The 20,023-nt window shown below is 50.0% G+C and overlaps 1 protein-coding gene across 5 annotated transcripts in view; it reads left to right on the plus strand.

Annotated features, from left to right (window-relative positions):
- St3gal1 (ST3 beta-galactoside alpha-2,3-sialyltransferase 1) overlaps positions 1–20,023 on the plus strand; it is an 84,906-nt gene that overhangs the window by 35,610 nt on the left and 29,273 nt on the right. For 3 of the 5 annotated variants that reach the window (XM_029560323.1, XM_029560319.1, XM_008826455.3), the window contains one exon: positions 14,296–14,353. The exons of 1 other annotated variant lie outside the window; for it this stretch is intronic. The gene's annotated coding sequence lies outside the window, so the exon portion shown is untranslated. Of the gene's footprint in view, positions 1–14,295; positions 14,354–14,983; positions 15,122–20,023 lie in introns of all 5 variants that reach the window. One more of the 5 variants, XM_029560318.1, reaches the window with a different exon arrangement.

Consider the following 20,023-nt stretch of genomic DNA (forward strand, 5'->3'; position numbering starts at 1 on the left):
TCTCTCTCTCTTTTTGAGATAAAGTCTCATGAATCCTAGGCTGACCTCAAACTCTTTATGCTCTATGTGGCCTAGCCTGGCCTAGAAATCCTCATCCTCCTGCCTCCACCTCCCCAGGGCTGAGATTACAGGCATGCACCATGCACCACTTCACCAGGTCCTAATGACTTCCTTGCAGTAGAGTGTGTAGAAGCATTCTGGGATGGTGCTCATAAAAACAGCGCAATGCAGTGATAAACATCTCTGGACACAAAGCTGACTGCATGTTGCTATTTCCTGGAATACATTCATAGGAGGGGAATTTCAGGGTGGAGGGGGACAGCACTTTTCCAGACTTTTTGTGCCAGAGTGTTGTGGTAGAGCAGACTTGGGGACCTGGTCGTTGGGTTTCTACAGAGCAAGGATGAATCCCCAGGTGGCCCTGACTCAGCAGAGGCAGAGATGGGCTCCTGATCAGCATCTCCCCTTGATGACTGGGTAGCTGTGCATCCTGGCGATCAGGTGGCATTTGCCTTAGAGCTGGGATGGCTTGGAGTCCTTGGCAGGCAGAAGTGTCGTGTCATAGAAGCTTCCATGCCAGAAGAGGGACGGTCTCCAGCAAGATAGGATTTCCTGTGGAATAACCACAAACCAGCACCTGCAGAATCCTATCCCTACTGTACCTGGTCCATGGGCTCACTTTTCCTCCTGGGCCTTAGGGATATCCAACCCACCAAGTGTTCATGCCTTTGTTTACCCTCCACTTCTTGAATTTCAGCTGGTTCCTGCTGTGGGCCCACCACCCGGGGCATCACCTGACCCACTGTAGGTGCTCAATCAACATGGAGTAGGTGCTCAATGAATGGGTGAAGTTGTGCCTCCCGGCTCCTAGATCTCCAAACACAGCAGTTAGCAGTAACAATCCTTGAGCTCATTCATTCTTTAAGATCTAAGTGGATGCTCCACACTTCCCCAGGAGCTATTACCGATAAGGGGACTCTGTGGCCATCTCCTTTGTGTTCTGACTCCTGCCAGCTTGCCATCATAGCAGAAACATGCTATTGTAAATTCTTTGCACACCACCCTTTTTCTTCCTTGAATGTGTATCACAACCTCCTAGAAATCGCTCAATAATTTGGGCAGCTCTGAGATGTCCCCAATTGTTGGGGTATTGTACCCACTACGAGATATGTCTGGGTACTTCCAGGGGGTTCCCCAGCATGGCGAATGCCTCCCCTCCCATTACCAATGGTAGGGTCCCAGGCATGTCACTGCCAGTGCTTAGCATCCCAGTGCCTTCTTGTCCCCACCAAGCTGGTATATGTCAAGGGATGTCACCTTCCGTTTTCATCTGTCTTTCTCCAGTAGCTGAGGAGGCCCTGTGCCTGCCTTCGGCCTGGCCCCTCAGCTCCCCTCCTTTCCCACCTGGGACTTGCTTTCCTTCTGGCCTGTCACAGTTCAGCTAGACAGACTGAATTCAGCTGTTCTTCCAAGGTAGCAGGTTCAGGTGTTTACAAATCCATGTCTGTAGTCTCACACCCTGATAGGAAAGCCTGCTCCAGCTCCTCAAGTTGTGCAACCTCATCCGAGGGCCTCAACCTCGCTGAGTTTCAGGTCCTTACTTACAAGCTAGGAGTTTAAAATAGCACCTGAGAACTGAGAAGTTCTCAGCATAGCACAGATGAGCTGGTGGGAGCTCCTGGGTCTGAGTAGCCTTGCAGTGCCTGACTGGCCTCAGAGGAGGGGTACCTTGTGGCAGGGATGTCCCTCCATCTCTGTGTTCAGAGCTTCCAGCCAGCAGACTCCAAGGAGTCACACCCAGCCTTGGAGAACAGTGCAGCATAAAATGCCGGGGTAATTTGGATGTTTTTATCCTAGTCCCTTCCAACCCTGAAATTCTGCTAGCAGGAAATTACTGTGAAGGAGCTCCCCTGGGGGTAGGGAGGAGTCTGTTCCAAGACTTCTCTTCTTCCTGGCCTCTATTTCATGCAGTAGGTGATTATAGGCCTCTGTAGTGGTCAGGCTCTGGGTGTGCATTGAGATACTGTCTTTCTGCTGGCCAGGGTATGGGTCCCAACAGAGGGAGGGTGATCCCTGGGGCAAGCAGTGGGAGAGGTCAGTCTCAAGAATGGCAGGGAGGGGATCAGATAGGTGAGAATCACAATCTGCTGTATGACAAACAGCTGTACAGGAATGATGGATCTAGGTTTGATGAGAGAGCTGTGGGGCCTGGAGTGCTCTGGAAAGCTTTGGTGCATGCCATGGGCCTGTCTGCTCAGCCCAGGAAGGAAACCAGGCCTCCCCAGCCTTCCTCTCTCAAAGGCAGTCAGGGTCTAGGTTTTTATGTGAAATGCTCCAAGTTCTTAAATCTGCCACAACTGTGAAGTTATACCGGTCTCTGTACAGTGGGGACAAAATATGAAGTCTTCATAACTGAGTCCAATAATTGACACGTGGGGAAACTGAGGCTCAGAAATTAGGCACTTGTCAGAGTCCTAGGCGTGATCAACCCTGGTGGACACAAGTAGGAGTCCTCTGTGTCTCAGCCTGTGACATGCCCCTCTCCTTTCTCGAGGCAGGAACAGGAGCTCAGAGAAGAACGGAGAGTCGCTCAGGGGGTCACACACCCATTACCACAGCCTCCAGAGGGGACTGAGGCTTCCAGGTCCCATGTCTGTGACTGATCAGCCACCATGTTGCCGAAAATGACTCCATAATGGTTTCTGATCCTAACCAGGAACCCCATACAGAGCAAATTCTGGCCCTCTGCCAATCTGCCCAAAATGGCTCATGGCCCAGGGGGCCAGTTCTGTGCAGAGAAAGGTATTTGCAGAATTCAAACTTTTATGTGGGCAGCTCTGGCCTCTGTGGAAGGTCCCAACAGCTCTGTGCCTGCATCTAACTGAAGATTCTGCTCTTGCTCCTCATCCTTCCAGAGCCTTTCTGGAAGAGCTCAGAGTGGAAGGGCTGTGTGTCCTTCTGCCTGGGCAACCCCACAGCTTAGCAAGGGAAACTAGATGTGGAGTTATGGGAACCATGCACAGTTCTAGCTCACAACAGACTTCCTGGTTGTGGTACTATGCTGATCTGTTGGCATCACAGCTGTTGTGGGGGTCCAGGTGAGTATATCTAAGCTGCCTAGACGACAGCTAGAGAAATGGAGACTGGGTTTTAGCCTTGTAATTCCTCTGGGACAGTCTCTCCTCTCCTAGAAGGGACATTTCAGGGAGCTCTCTTTGAGGCTCACCCTTCCATTAAGGCCAAGACAGAACAGGGAGAGCGGAATCCAAAAAATGGAGAAGCCAGACAAGGTCACTCCAAAGGACCCACCCACAGAAGGGCAAGAATGGGCCACCTGGGCTGTGGTGTGAGTAGGGTTTGCCTGGACACAAAGAGGTGAATCAGTCCAGGGTTCAAGAGGGACACTGAGGCAGACTGTCCTTTGGGGTAAGAAGTTTTACCAGAAGAGTTAATAACACCATGGACAGACAGGCAGGCAGGCAGACAGAATAGCAGAGACTCTGAAGAGAGTTCAGGCCCATAAGGCAGAATGGGGTGTCCCTTTTTAACAGGTCTCAAAGAAAAGGGGGAGGTCTAAGGGCCAGGGCCTGATTCTGGGTGACAAGGGAGAGGAGGGAATTTGGGGATGGAATGTGTGACTTTGAGCAGGTGAGAGAGTGATTCTCTTGGAATCCAGACAGCTGCAGTCTGTTTACAGACTCATAGGGAGGGCATCTGTTTCTCCCTGTAGCAGCAGGATCCCAGAATCAGCTATAATGGAGACCGAGGGAGCAGCAGAACAGGAGCCGCTTCTGGTCTCAGACTTTGACAAGAGGGAGGTGGCTTCTCAGGTGGGACCCACTAGGGGCCAAGATGGAATGGGCAGTATTGCATCTATCTTTCTATGGAGGCCGAGGTTGCCCTACAAGGTTGTGCTGAAGGCCTAGAACCTGGGCTAGAAAAGACGGGCCCAGGGGTCTCAAGGGCCTTAGCAGGCGGGATTGGGCTTCAGGGAGAGATGTTGCATCTCACAAGGTTTCTCACCCTATGCCTCTCCCTGACCCTGGCTCTCACCGTGCTCTTGATAAAGGTGTTTCCAGGGGACACTGGGCCCACTGAGACTTGAGACAGACACATGACTAGCAAACGCCTGCTTCTTAGCAGCCTCAGTAAGACCCCAAGGAGGATCCCAGCTTCCCTGTGTGGGAATCACCAGCCCCTCCGTTTCTCCTCCCTGCATGGCCTGGAGTACCCTGTCTGATCTGAAGAACACAACAGAATTTTCCACCCTGAAAAGAGCCTCCCGTCCTTCTGACCTGGATCCCGAGGTGTTCCTGGGGCCAAGGCTGTTTCATCATTAATTTTTATTGTCAACCCAAAAACCTATTCTGCCTTGGTGGAGGCTTCTTTGAGTGGCTGTTCTCCAGATGGCTCTGAGGTGCTGGCTGACCTCATAAGGGAGAACTTGACTTGAGGGACTGGGTGGAGCCTGAACAGACACACACTCAGCTTCCCTCTCTGGGCAAGCCTGGCCTCCTTCCTGGTCTTCATGGCCTCTTGTTAAGATGAAGAGGACTGTCAGTGGCAGCAAAGGTCTGGATCAAAGATAGGGGCAGCTTAGGGTCAAGTGTCCACTCACTGGAACCACCCCCTAGAAGCTAAGGGACTTCTCTGTGCTTGCCTAAACGTGGGATGATGGGAAGTCACCTAAGGATGGCTCATCTGCAGCAGTGTTCATCAACATGACTCCATGATGTATTTGAGACCGTGCATACTTAAGTAGTTAATGTTAGCTATAGCATAGGAAGTACCAGGTGTACAGTAGGTGTTCAATAAATGCAATCACCCGTCTGCTGGTAGTTAGGCCAGAAAATGGCCATTATCTTCATTGTTGCTGTTTTGCAAGGATTTCAGGTGCCAGACACCCCCTCCCCATAAATCCCATTCACCTCAGCCCCCAATCCACTAACTAAATATTGGTCTGACAAGAATTTTCAAAGGGTGTCTAAAACCCTTGAGCTGACGACGAATTGCCAAGATGCTCAAGTGTGTCAAAAGGATTTAATCTCAGGGCTGGAGAGAATGCTGGAGATTAAAAAGGGAAGTGGGGAGGCTTACACCTCCTCACCTCCTCTGCTGTGCTTCCGTTATCCCTTCAAATCCCATTTGAAAAGGTCACTGCTGGGACTTAAGGATAGAGGCCTTGAGGCCGGCTGCCTCATGCGCCTTCCCTTGCTACTGTCCCCGTCCACCTTCAGCTCCTGGTAGCTGCCTGATGCCAGGAGGCCCATTGAGCCCTGCACAGGGTACTGTCTGCACCTACGCTAAGCTGGACAGATTTGCAGCTCACCTTCACTGCATTCTTTTGAACATTACTTTCTCCTTCTCAGATAGCTGGAGTCTTAGGACAAAAGCAGCCCCAGCAGGCCAGGCTCGGTCCTAGCCCAACACACCAATGAGAGACAAAGAGTGGTGAGAAGCAGAGATTTCATCTGTGCCTGTTGGGAAGAGTCACGGTTAGAGGGGCCCAGGGACCCCAAGTTGGTCCTCTTAAACAGGTGGAAGTGCTCTGCGTCTTTAAGCCCATCACTGACCCAGCAGTTGTCCTGCAAGGTGATCAATATAGTTATTAACCTTTGTCTTCACTGCCTTCACTGCCATTGCCCAAGGCGACCAATCTGGTTCCTGCAAGAGAAGCTGCTCCTGGGTGCAGCCTCTCTATTAAAGATAATTGTTCTTATCTTAAGGGTCCTGCCTCAGGCCTTGCAATTCCCAGAACTCAAGGTGACTGCCACCTTAGGACCAGGACTGATTTTTTTGTGCCTTCTTGTTTTGTTTTGTTTTGTTTTGTTTGACACTGGGTCTTTAGTATCCTAGCTTGCATTGAATTTGGCATTATAGCCCAGGAAGACCTGGAACTTACTACCCTCCTGTCTTTATCTCCCAAGTGTTGAGGTTATAAGCTTGCACCTACCACCAAGCCCAGTTTGTGGGGTGCTGAGGATTGAACTCAGTCCTTCATGCAGATGAGGCAAACAGTCCAACTAAGCTACATTCCTGATTCAAAGTGCCTTCATTCTTAAAAGGGAATGAGAATCAGGTTAGGTACGTTAACTCACTGGTTTCTGGCTAGACACTTTTTTTTTTGGAGACAGGGTCTCCCCGGAGCCCCAGCTTTCCTGGAACTCACTATGTAGACCAGGCTGGCCTTGAACTCACAGAGATCTGCCTGCCTCTGCCTCCCGAGTGCTGGGATAAAAAAAAACTGCTTCTGCCTAGATACTTAATGGTTAACCTGCAAGGTCATGAAGTGACCCAAAGTAAAGAAGCTGAATGCAGGCGGGGAGGCTGGGCTCTTACCTACATGTGGGCCCAAGTGAGGAGTCAGAGCCTTTTAGCAAAAGCAGCTTCTGGGTGCTTGTTACAAGAGGCTCTACGCATTTTATGGCTGTGTGCAGGTACCCAGCACATCCATACAGACCTGCCTTCTGAGAACGGTGAGCCTCTTCCACAGCCCAGCTCCATCTCCCAGCATCTCCCCCAGGTCCTGCAGGTGTACCCCACATCTGTAGCCAACCTCTAGCTGAACTGAGATGAGGGGTTGTGACGACTGTTCCTGATTCAGGTCCAGCAGGTGTCTTAGAGAAACCCTTAGAAGGTTGGACCTCATTTCTAAGAAGCCACCAATGGTCCTTCCAGGGACTCCCTTCATCTTGACATGGTGGCATCCAGCGTCATTGGCCTGGAGATTCCAGGGTGGACAGGTTCCCAAGAACAGAGGAAAGCGGAGAAGACACCTGGAAGGGGGTGTGTGAGGAGACTTTGCCTTCAGGAATTTGGTGGGACCTACAAGGCATCCCTTCTCTCACTGACCCACAGAGATGTTACCTGCTGCTCAGCTCATGGCCAACCCCACTGAGCACTGCAGGACCCTTCCACCTCCCTCAGGGGCTCCCTGACCCTCCCTCTGCCTGGCCCTTGCCACTTGTGCCCTCTGTAGATTTCACTCAGAAGTTTGGCAGGACGTTCAGGCCCACCACTGCACTGAAACTAAAGAACCTCATCAGAACTCAAGGCGTTGGTCCTGTTGCTCTCTTAAAATGAAGAAAGGGCTCAGAGAGGGCTCATCATGTGCAAAAAGCCACAGAACCGGAGCGTTTTAGGACAGGGATTTCACCCAAGGCATCCAGCCTGAACCCTGTGCTCGGGCCTCTGGGCCTGCGCTCTCTAAGAGCTTTGCCTGTTCTGTGTTGGCACCAGCTGCTTCAGCTACCAACCATGAGACCAATAAGCACCCCAAATTTGTGCCACTGAGGGACTTTTCCATATTTAATTTTAATTAAATTACTTTATGGAATTAGTTGGACTAGTTGATTCATTGATAAGCACAACTAAGAAAGTGTGTTTTAATTCAAAAGCTGGATTTTAATTAGGAATAGTTCCCTGAACCCAGTAGCTTTGAAGAACTGGGCGAACTTGTGATGCCCCCTAACTTGCAAGCTAACAGATGAACCTGCTGGCAGATGCTGCAAAAACCCTTCCATCCCTGACCAGAGACAGAGGACTTTACACCATGCAGCACAGCAGGCGGCCTGACTTCCTGTTTCTACCCTTGCCTCAGAGACTCCTAGAGTTTTCTCCAAAACTGTTCACTGCTCATGCTTAGTTTGATTTGACTTGCAAGCTTCAGGGAAGAAGGGACTTACTTCATCTTGTTCACTGTGGTATCTCCAGGATCTGAAATGGGGCCTGGAATATTCTGGAAACCCAATGATTCTTTGCCAAGTACTGGTGGCTTCAGATGTTGCCTATGAAGCCAATGGTCTGGGCCAAGCTTGTGCCAGGAATCTTGCTCTAGAAAACTCTCTCTGAACTTAGAAAGGCGCCCCACTTCTGAGGTCTTGCTGCCTGAGGCAGGGGTTCAGTGCATATGGACTCCTGGAATATTCTGGAAACCCAATGATTCTTTGCCAAGTGACTGGTGGCTTCAGATGTTGCCTATGAAGCCAATGGTCTAGGCCAAGCTTGTGCCAGGAGTCTTGCTCTAGAAAACTCTCTCTGAACTTAGAAAGGTGCCCCACTTCTGAGGTCTTGCTGCCTGAGGCAGGGGTTCAGTGCATATGGACTACCTAAGTAGTATTCTAGAAGGGGCTGGGGGAGTAGGGCCAGGCAGAAGGATCTGAGGGGACAAGGATGTTTTCCTAGCTGGGACTGGCCCCATTTTGGGGCAAAGGGGGCAAGTCTCCTGGGTGGTGGAAGGGAAGGGTGCCTCCCAGATCAAACAGCTCCCATTTGCAAGGAAACTAAGCAGTAAAGAAGGGCAGGGCTTGATAATGAAGAGCCAGTGCAGGACTTCCCTCGGGTTGCACGTGACTCCAGTGACCCTTAACATCGCTTCCCTGGACAGGTAGTTCCAAATGTTCATTTCTCCAACGTAGGTTCAGCTACCCAAGGTCCCTGGAGTCCTGTGGATTGATTTAGAGATGTCAAGTGTAGCCCCTCTTTCCCAGAAAGAGGAGGGGTTTGGAAGAGACTCAGAGCTTGGTGCACTGTGTAAAATTCTGGCAACCCACTTGACATTGACCGCCAAGGCAGTAAGACCCAAGGGAGGGTCTTGTGCTTCCTTCTGTATGTTGTGTGCAGGAGGCGCTGCAATGATGCTGGGCTGACTCTAGGAGACCAGAGTTCCAGTCCAAGTCCCTAGGCTGTGTAACCCCGAGGAAAGCATTTTCCTCCCAGGTCTTAATTTGTCTTCTAAGAAGCAGGTCCAGAGAATGAGGCAGAGGACTTGGATTTGCCTTGTACCTTCCTGCCCTGCTGTCCATTTTGTGCTGCCGTGTGCCTGGGAATACCAGCCCTCCCTTCCCAGCAGCCCTCACCTGATGTCCAGAGCAGTGTGAGCCTAAGTGCCTCAATGCACCTGCTGCAAACCTGTAAACAGAAACATGTGTAAATGAGCAACCTTGACTCAGATCCAGTCCTGTGGTGTCTGTCTTCAATTCTTACACAGGAGGCGGTCATCCCAATCTGCCCATCCTGGGATCTCCTCTGTGGGTCCTTATAACAACCTCAGGGCATGGATGTACCTCTCTGTTAGATCACAGACCCTCTCCTCTCTCTCTCTCTCTCTCTCTCTCTCTCTCTCTCTCTCTCTCTCTCTCTCTCCCTCCTCTCTCCCTCCCTCCCAGAAATCAGGCCATGCTCCCCTGCTGCTGTCTCAGTTGAGAAATTGTGCTGTCACCTTGCAGCATTTACAAATTTACAAAGGGTTTAGTTCTCTCCCAATTGCAGCTGTGAGCCAACGCAGCCCCTCTTATCCATATACCATGTACAACTTTGAAATTATAACTTTACCTTTATCTAGTACCTTCTTGCCTTGTAACTCCTGACCAGGCTAGGTCATATGGTAGGAGTTTGCCCACCTCCCTCCCCTGAAAACCTGTAAGAGTCAGAAACCCCCTTTGTCCTCAGTAATTCAGACTCTTTTGGGAGCCCATCATGTTATACGTGGTGGCTATCTCTCCTAATGTTCTTTCACGTCAGGTCTCCATCATGGCTACCCATCACCATGAGGCTCTCTCCTAATAAAGTTCCTCTGAAGGGTAATTTTGCATCAGTTTTTTTCTGTGAATTTGCAGTAATTAATAACACCAACCGCACTTTGCACGTAAGGACAGAGGACCAGAGAAGTGACTTTATTCATGTCACAGCCTGGGTGCAAGCAGGTTTCCTGACCGGCTCCTCAGTTCTTTCAAAGCAGATGTCAGTGGGAGAGTAGTTGCAGAAGGAACTCTGGTCTGTCAGATTTGCTACAGTACAATCCCCAAAGCTCAGCGCTAGTAACAAGTCTTGTTTAAGTGGTAAGTGTTTGAGTTGTGTATTAGCTGCAGCTGTGGTTTGGTGCGGCTCTGTGAGTTTTCTCAACCTTCAGTCCAGAGTGAAAGCAAAGCAAGGACAAGACTAGCTCCTGTGATACCTGAAAGGACTATATAGTCACAAGTGCAACTTATGCCAGAGATGACATACATTGTGACTGCTCATACTCCACTGACCAGAACAAGTGACATGGCCAAGACTGACATCAGTGGGTTGGGTGGTATTAGTAAAAGGTTCTAAAGGAACAGAACTAATAGACTAAATATATATACTAAGGAGGGATTTATTAGATTGGCTTACAGGATATGGTACAGGCAGTCCAACGATGACTGTTTCATACTAGAAAGGCCAAGAATCCAATAGTTGCTCAGTCCTTGAGACTGGATGTCTCAGCAGACCCAGCAGTGCAGAAGGCCTGGAGGATTCTTGGAGAGTTGCTGGTCTTCAGTCTGCTTTGGAAGCCTGAAGAAGCTAGTTCTAGCATCAGTGAAGGAACGCAGTAGCAGCAGGATACACAAACTTGCCAGCAAGAGTAAAGGCTATCAGGCAAAAAGCAAAGCTTCCTTCTTCCCTGTCCTTTGATCTGGGCTGCCACCAGAGGATGCCACCCACATTCAGGGTGCATCTTCCTGCTTCAAATAACCTAATCAAGAAGGTCCCTTATAGCCAACTGGTTAAGTTGACAACCAAGACTAGCAATCACAGGAGTTTATTATCCTCCCATAAGGAAGATGGACTGGGAGGCAGAAAATGAATATTTGCATAGTATATTTGACCATCAACCACGCAGCTGTGCAGCCAGATGCCTGGGTCTGATCTGTGCCTCCATCATTTGGCCCTGCCATCAGCATCATGGTCCTCTACCCTCTACCCTGGCTTCCTCATCTGTAAGGTGAGGTCATAGCTAGAGTCCTGCATTCCTTTGCTGTGGGGCATCCATAGCAGAATGCCATCAGCAGCTCTAGAGGGCTTACAGGACAGGAATGTATTACCTCATGTTCTGGAGGCTGGAAGTCCAAGGTCAGGGTGTTGGTAATGGTCCTGGTGAGGGTATCTCTCAGCTTGCAGACAGCCCCCTCTGACTGCTTGCTTCCTCACAGCCTCCCTTCTCTGTGTAGGGGATGATGATGTACAACTTTTTTTTCTTCTCTTAATTCATTGGTTTACACCATGACCCCATTTAAACTTACTACCTTCTGGAAGGTTCCAACTCTGAGTGCAGTCACTGGGGCAAAAGGTATCATACTGTGGGTGTGAGAAGGGCTGCAGTTCCATGTATTGCAGGGACTTCTTTCATGAGTGTTGCAATGATTTAGATGTGTTAGATGCTCAGAACAGCGTTGGGTTTACAGAAAATGACTCAGCAAAAGCTAAGTGCTGTCATGGCGTCAGTCATAGTGCAGTGATGAGGCCAGTTGTATTCATCTTTATCCTCAGGTGCCCACCCAGTTCTTGGACATGTGAGGTGCTCAGCAAAGAGGTGTTTTTGACTCCGAACACTGTGAAGTTGCTGGAGCCCTGGTCCATGCCCCGCAGTGCTGCTCACCTGTTTTGTGACATTGAATGCATCACTGTCTCGTGCCAACCAGGACATCAGATTTTGTGTTCTCATGGCCTCTTTTGCCTAGGCTAGGGAAGCTGGGTAGCGGTCAGCCAAAGTCAGATCATGGCCTTTTCACCAAAGTGTTCTTATGAACTCCACAGTGGCTGCACCACTTTGACAAAGCACTATGACTGAACGAGCAAGAGGGAGGGGTGGACACCTTGTTGTGTCTGGGGCAGTAGCAGGGTCTTGCCTGGAAGCCTCAGTGTGTTCTTAGACTTGTATCATCAGCCGGGCCACCCTTAGGATTCTGTGTCAGCATTGGAATCCTCCACTCTCTCACCTGTGCTGAACTTGTGTCTTCTGGTCACAATGTGACCTTGCTCAGGAGGGACATGTTTGAGAGTGTTTAACACTCTCTTTAGCACAGACCTCCAGCAGCCAAGAAGGAGAGATGAAAGGACATCAATACAGTGGCCTTGCCAAGCATTCTGCCTGATGTGACCCAGCTTAGCAGTGCTGGGAGAACACCGTGTGGAAGTTCTTGGCCTCCCCTAGCTCACTGTTATTAACTAGCAGAATGATGAGTGATGCAATCAGCATCCTCAACAGAGAAGGGATGGTGGCAGTGATGGTGGTTATGATGGTGATGGTTGTAATGATGGCTGTGGTGGGAGAAGGGATTGTAAAGAACACACTCATGAAATGTGCAACATCTGGCCTAGTGTAGGTGGCAGTGATGGTGGTTATGATGGTGATGGTTGTAATGATGGCTGTGGTGAGTACAGGCATGATGATGATGATGGTAATGGTGAAGATGGTGATGGTTGTAATGATGGCTGTGGTGAGTACAGGCATGATGATGATGATGGTAATGATGAAGATGGTGATGGTTGTAATGATGGCTGTGGCGAGTACAGGCATGATGATGATGATGGTAATGATGAAGATGGTGATGATGGTAATGATGAAGATGGAAGAATAGTGATGATGGTAGTAATGAAGGAAATGGTTGTGGTGATGGTGATGAAGAATAGTGATGATGGTAGTAATGAAGGAATGGTTGTGGTGATGGTGATGAAGAATAGTGATGATGGTAGTAATGAAGGAAATGGTTGTGGTGATGGTGATGAAGAATAGTGATGATGGTAGTAATGAAGGAAATGGTTGTGGTGATGGTGATGAAGATGAAGGTGATGATAGTGATGTGGGTCATTGTTCTGACAATGATGATGAGGTTGGGGGACCAGCCTTTAGAGAACATTTACAGTGTACTGTCTTAAGCACTCTATCTCGACCCCGTGAACCATCCCAGCAACACTAGGAGATAGACACTATTATAATCTTTATATGGATGAGGAAACTGAAGTGCAGTGACATACAGTTACTCGATGAGGCTGTGTAGCCACTGAGTCACAGAACCCAGTGCCCAGGTCATCTGATTCCACAGCCAGTGCCCCTGAGCACACATGTAACATGAACAGCCCAGCTCCAGGTCTTCCATTATTGATGACAGTCCTCAGCTTACTCAGGTTCAAGACTACAGGAACATTTGCGTGAGGGAAGAGAAGAGAAAGGCCTGGCCTCTCAGAAAGCTCTCCTCTTCCCGGAAGGAGGAACAGCCTCAGGCAGAAGCAGGTGTTCATATCCCCTGATGTTCAGTGGTATCCCCAGCCCTCTCAGAACTTAAACAAGCTCAGGCCTCCCTAATTCTCAAATCTGCCTTCTCTCTCTCTCTCTACAAAGTGACCAGCTAACCATTTCCTGCCCTAAAGAAGAAAGTTCCAGAGTCAGAGCTTCTTCCTGCCCATACCCCAGTGTGATCTGTGACCATTAGGTTTGGGCTGGAGTCACATTCACCTGAAGCAGCCTCCACACTGCCTCTGTGTAATTCCCACTGCTACAGGGAAATGACAGGTACCCAGAGAGTCTGCCTGTGAGTCTGATTCTCACTTCCTCGAAGTTTACAGATACCCTAAGCGATTGGGGACTGCAGGTGGCACATCTCACATGAGGGCCACACATGAACTCAAGGGCAGGAGCTTTGCCCTCCCCTGATACCTGGGAATCAGACAAACTGCAAAAATGAACTATGGGTCATTTATCAACCCCATGGCAGGGGACAACCCCCAAAGTCTGTAAGAGAGGACCCCCAACTCTTCCTCCCCGCGATGTTTTCTGTGGTGTTCCCTTCCCTAGCAAATCTTTTACCCCAAAGGATAACCTGCCTGTATGTCCCCCTTGTACCGCAGTTCTGAGACTCTTAAAGTGGCCTGCTTCAGGTCAGAGGGGTCATGGCCTTTGACTTGAGACCCGTGCTGTAGCCTTGGCTCTGTGGGCATGGTTCCTGTAGCGTAGCTTATACTCTCCCTGCTGCCTCCTCCCTGTGAGGCTGTGACTGTACTGAGGTTGGGGTGTGTGCTGTGGCTCAACCCGGATGTGGTGGGCCCCAGGAAAAGGGCATTCCCTGTTCCACTTCTGTGTCTGCTGCCTCTAGCTATATCCATCCTCCAGGACTGGCTCCAGGCTGGAGCCCTGCCTGCCAGCCCCCACCCCTCTCCCACCCTGAGTCTTCAAAGGCACTTCAATCTCTGAGGCAGGTGCTGCACATTCAGAATTTGGAAACCTGGAAGTGACCTTAGAAAGCCTGTCTCCAGAGCTTTGCTGCTCTGGTGTGTGACGGGAAGTACTACTATAAGGTCTACTCACTATGCCCTGTGCTCTTTAGGGTCCTGCATGTTCTCCCCACATCCTGGGCAGCTAATGGGACTGTCACTGCACTTCAGAAGTTCGTATCTACTCTATGTGGCTGAGCTGGGCAAATTGCAGCATCTCTCTCCTTAGTTCTAAAGGACCTCTCCTGGTGATGACTCTGAGCATTTATTCCTATTTTTCAGATGAAGAGACTGAGACTCAGAGTAGAGGTTAAGGAACTCCACTGAAGTCTCGTAGCAGGTAAGCATTCTCTCTGACTGTGCTCTGAGTTGCTTTACTTCTTTGCCTGAGACAGTGTTGAACTGAGTGTCCCCTCTACCAACAGCTGTGCTATGACTTTTTTGATCTGATGACTTCATGCAGATCTTTGGGCTTAGAGAAAAGAGCTCTGGGACAGAGAACTGAGAAGCGGCTGGTATATGCTTAGAACACCCCAAGCAGCAGTTGCCTGGGTTGAGGAATGAGTCCCAGGTGGCTAACAGGAGTGTGTTCACCTCCAAACAATATCCTCTGAGGATCTGGCTCTCTAGGAAGCAGAGTGCTGAGCCCATAGTGGGGCCAGGTGCCTCCTCGTGGTTGTTTGTGTCACATCCTGCCCCAGCCACAGAGGTGCCCACAGGCACGTCTCTCCCTCACCACAGCCTTGGGTAGTTGGACAGTTATACAACTTGGTTGGGGAATATTTTTGGTTGTTTTGCTTTTGCAAAACCAGAGGCAGTCTGGTGGTGAGCACGCACTCCCTCCTTCCCTCCGTCAGACTGCTGATCTGCTGTCAGGGTCAATGAGAAAAGATAAACTCCAGACTTAAGTTCAATAGTCCACTTGCTCCAGGTGGACACTGACATCTGACCAGCCTCTCCTCCCCATAAGGTCTCAGCAGTTGAAATGACTGAGCCCTCACACTGCTCATGATGCCCAGGGCAGAAAGAACCTGGTTCCTGGGCTTTGAGTGCTCTGCTGTGTCACAAGCCACTGTGCTCAACTGGGGGCCGTAGATAAGGCAGAGAGGTAAGCTTCCAGCCCTCCAGGCCCACAGGGGACCAGCAGATAAACAAGTGACCTGATCCACAGTGCAGTGTCCTTTCATGATTAAGGTAGGAGGGAAAATTGGACAAAGCCAAGGGATTGACAGTGAGGTGGCCAGGCGGGGGCTTTGAACAGAATTACAAATACACTAAGGGTCTGGGGAGTTGGCTAGTAAGTAAAGGGCCTACCTAGCAAGTACGAAGACCCTGAGTTCGATGCGTGCGCGTGCGTGCGCGCGCGCGCGCGCACACACACACACACACACACACACACTGAAGACCCTGAGTTCGATGCGTGCGCGTGCGCGCGCACACACACACACACACACACACACACACACTTTAAAAAGCTGGGCATGGTGGCTTGTAACCTCAGTATCAGGGAAGCAAAGACAGGCAGATCCTGGGGCTCACTGGCCAGCCAGCATAGCCTAACTGGTGAACCCCAGGTCCCAGGGAAAGACCCTGTCTCAAAAATAAGGTAGACAGCTCCTACCAAAAATAATATCTATCATTGACCTCTGGCCATCACATGTGCCTCTGTACACACTTGTGCACCTTCATGGACACAAAATAACAGACAAACAAAATACAATGAAAGAACAACACTTACAGATTCTGGGGTAAGAAGATTGCTGTGTAGACAGCGTATGTGCAAAGGCCCAAGGCAGTGAAAATGCTCAGTACTCCATTGTACTCTTTGAGCTTGATTTTCTGTGTCGCCCTCCCCACCCTCCCACCAACACAGCCTCCATCCTTTCTTACTTTCCTCTGTCTGTCATCGCCAAATGCCTGTAGAGGTGTGCTAGGGGGCAGGAGTTGTGGGGCAAGAAAAATCAGACAGTTGACTGGGGGCATAATAAAGGTGTCTCTCTAACATGAAGCTCTTTGCAGCCAATCCTCCTTCTGCACTGCGCTCGTTGGTGAAATTTGAAATTGTTGTTTGCATTTATTCTCAAAATGCATTTTAGAACTAGGACTGTGAGCACTTGGCACTGTGCAGTCATTATTTCAGGCCCATCTTTCCAAGTGTAGTGGGTGGAGACTCCACTCGGAAAGCAAGGCTGGGCTGCTGTGTGGTGCTGGCCTCGGGCAGGGAGGCCCAGCAGGCAGAGCCTGGGGCCGGAGTGGGTGCAGAAGCTGCTGGCAGGTGAGGCTTCTTTCCAGGTCTGCTCCTCCATCACATGGTAGTATAAGCACCTGCTGTGCGGTTCCTAAGGCTGGTTGGAAGGGACATGCTCAGGGAGTACTCAGGTACCCCAAGTCCCAGCCTCGATGTGACCACAGCCTGACTGGTCTGTTTCCCTCTGTGAGACTCAGATGCTGGTGCAGAAAGGCTGTGGTGTGAGAGCGTTCCTCTGTGATCCTGAAATGTGGCAAGGCTTGCCTCCCAGACAGGCAGCAGCAGGCACGGGGACTGAAGCTCCTGGCAGCATCCCTTTGGTCGCCAGGCATCTGACTCTTAGCAGAGAGATGCCCTGTGATGTGTAAGGCCCTGTGCTCCAGCCTCTGGCTCCAGGCTGGAGCTTTTGGCCAGGTTTTCCTGACACACCAGAGCCTGGAGCTGGAGAGGCTGAAACTCATTTCCTGCAGCAGCTGAATAGCTAGCTCTCTTTCCTGGGGTCCACAAGGACTTATTAAGTCTTCCATGAACTGAATCTTATTCAGCTGGAAAAAGAGCCAGGAGAAAGTCATTCTTCCTAACCCCAGCCTGGGAGCTTATACGCCGTCTCATAAGGAATGAATCAAAATTTCAGTCCTGTGGGATGTGGCTCAGCCCTGCTACTCCCTCCCCGAGGAGCGGCCATTAGCCATATCAGCATGTCCACCTCTGTGAGCATCACTGGATCATCCTCTGTCCATCTATCTGCTATGAAATCGACCCATGGGGGCCAAGGACCCAGTACAGGACTCCAGTATAGACTCAGGCACTGTGTGTGTTCTCCTTGACAGCTCCGGTTCAAACTCCAGAGAGTTCCCAGCTAACTCCTTCTTGCAGTCTCTGAAATGTAAATATGTAGAAACTGCCCCCACCTCTATCTTGTGTGTTTCCCCAATATTTGCCCTCAAATCATGAGCTTGCCGTGGTCCATGCTGCTGTCTTTGTGTCCTTCCATCAAGTCGGCTTTGCTTCCGGTGTCTTCCATCCAATAACTCAAGTCTCCTAAGGACCCTGAGAGGCTGGAGACCTGGAAGTCCCCAGGAAGGTGGTGCTGAGATGTGAGGTGTTCCATTTGGGAGGCGCTCTGTCACCAAGGTGTCACTCAGAGTGATTGATTTTATCAATAAAATACTTGAATGTGCAGAGAGCAGAATACTGGTTGTACACTTGTGTGGGATTTGATTCTTATTTATGACTGAGTGCGCTACCCTATTCCTGCTTCCTGGGAGCTTCAGAGAATGTGGGTCTCCTGGTTGTACTCCCCTAAGTTCTGAGGGGCAGGCGGAGGCCTAGAGCAAGAACTGCACAAGCAGTGGGTTGCAGTGTAGGGCAGGAACCTCAACGGTGGGGCTCTGCCAATTTGCCGCATAGGCCAGGGTCAGGCGTAGAGTCATCTAACCTGGCCTTGTGGGTATCCCAGCATGATCCAGGGCAGCACAAGAATGGGAAGGAAAATCTCCCAGCAGTAGGCTGGCATTGGAAAAAACAAGACTTGAACCAGTAACTAGGTGTGAAATTAGGTGAATAAGCATCATCGCTAGGTAGATCTCAGCCTTAACTTCCTTGTCTGCAAAATGTGGATAGTGCCTGCTGTCCTGGTGGTTGCCAAAGACATGCCTGGTCACTTTTCTAGGAACACAGAGGGAACATAGAAAGTCAGAGAAAGGGAGGGAGAAAGCGAGAGGGAAGTTAGCTGTAGGTCTACCCCTTCAACTACATACACCCACTTCCATGATGTCCTGGTCCACAGCGAGGTCTGGGATACAGGCGGGGAAGATGCCAAGGTGCAGGGACAGTTTCTCCGAGGAGGTGGCATTTGACTCAGCATCCTGGTTTGAATGTGGAAGAACCCCTGGGCACGACAGCCAGCCTATGCCTGGTCTCTGGGCCCGTTGGCTTGAGGAGTCCCACGGGAGCTGCTGTGGCTCCAGAGAACAGGACAAACAAAGAAGGTGGAGTCCGACACTAGGAAGGCCAGCTCGGATGGGAGCTTCCTTCCCCATCTTTTCTTTGTTTACTGCTTGTCTTCCTGATGACAAAAATGCGTTTTCCCAGGGCAAGGCATCTTTCTTTCACACGCTACTAATCCTAATATGTAACACTGCAGAGTACATGGTAGAGTTTCAGCAGATATGTTAATGATGATAAAACTAATACCCTCATATGAATTTAAGGTATGTTAAAGCATGTGGTTTTAAATTTTTAAAAATAAAGCTAGAAAGCCAGGCATGGTGGCACACGCCTTTAATCCCAGCACTCGGGGGGCAGAGGCAGGCAGATCTCTGTGAGTTCAAAGCCAGCCTGGTCTACATAGTGAGTTCCAGGAGAGCTGGGGCTGCAGGGAGACTCTGTCTTAAAAATACACACACACACACACACACACACACAAAGTATAAATGACCAATGAATACATGAAAAAATGCTCAAGATCTTTAGCCATAAAGGAAATACATTTCAAAACTACAATGAGATTGCGTTTCATCCTGGTCATAATGGCTATCATCAAGAAAACAAGTAACAAAATGCCAGGCATGGCGATGCACACCTATAATCCCAGCACTTGGGAGGTGACATGCCTCCCCCAACCCCCACCAAACCCTATGCACTCTGCCATACATGCTGAGTGCTATTCATTCATGTTCTTGTACCTAAGTGTCCTTCAGTGTAAGTGTGTCCACTGGAGTCTAGTCAGCCCATCCAGTGGTCGTATGTAAGTCATACTCTCCCTCACCCAGCAGCAATCAGCCTCAAATAGTTCTCAATGTAGTGCTGACCCACCACCTATTTCTCATCTCCCATTTGGGCCCTTGTTTAATTGAGTTGACCTGGGTCCCACGTTCAACACCACCATTACCACAGGCTCACATGAGCAAGCCTCCAGTGGCCTGGAGGCCTCCACCTCCCCGAGTTCATGAACCAAACCTGGCTCTTACAATCATTATGCCTCCTCTTTTGCAATGGCCCTGAGGTGTGGGTGGGTGAGGTTCCATATAGGAGTCCCATCCTACACTCTACAGTCTCTCCAAAACTTGGCCAGTTGTGGCCTTCTGTGTGCATCACACTCTGATGTACATGGAAGCCTCACTGGTGATTACTGAGGGATGCATTAGCCCTCTCTCTACCCCTTATTCTGTTATGTTCCATGAGCCTTAGTTGTAAAGATTCAACTGCAGAGATATCACTTAGTACTGGGTATCTCCCGGGTGTATGTTCTCTGTGTCTGACCAGATGTGCAACTCTGTAGTAGCCTCCACCTGTTGCAAAAAGAAGCTTTGATGAGTGCTATATGGCATGTCTGTCACTCTAAGGGAGGTCTCTTCTATCTGGCTCTGTGTTCCCTGCCAAACAGCTCCTGGGTACACATGTGCATTAATGTTCAGACACTCTCCCTACATTTCCCACAGGGTTTCTAGGGCATCACTTTTCCCTCTAGGTTTCCCACCCCCGAGATTCACTCATCTCCACTCATTTTTCTCCCATCCGGCTTCCCTCCCTCCCTCCCTCCCTCCCTAGTCACTTCTATCTGGCTCTGTGTTCCCTGCCAAACAGCTCCTGGGTACACATGTGCATTAATGTTCAGACACTCTCCCTACATTTCCCACAGGGTTTCTAGGGCATCACTTTTCCCTCTAGGTTTCCCACCCCCGAGATTCACTCATCTCCACTCATTTTTCTCCCATCCGGCTTCCCTCCCTCCCTCCCTCCCTCCCTAGTCACAGTGCC

The sequence above is a fragment of the Nannospalax galili genome, unplaced genomic scaffold (assembly GCF_000622305.1).
Source record: "Nannospalax galili isolate Female #2095 unplaced genomic scaffold, S.galili_v1.0 scaffold472, whole genome shotgun sequence".
NCBI lineage: Eukaryota > Metazoa > Chordata > Mammalia > Rodentia > Spalacidae > Nannospalax > Nannospalax galili.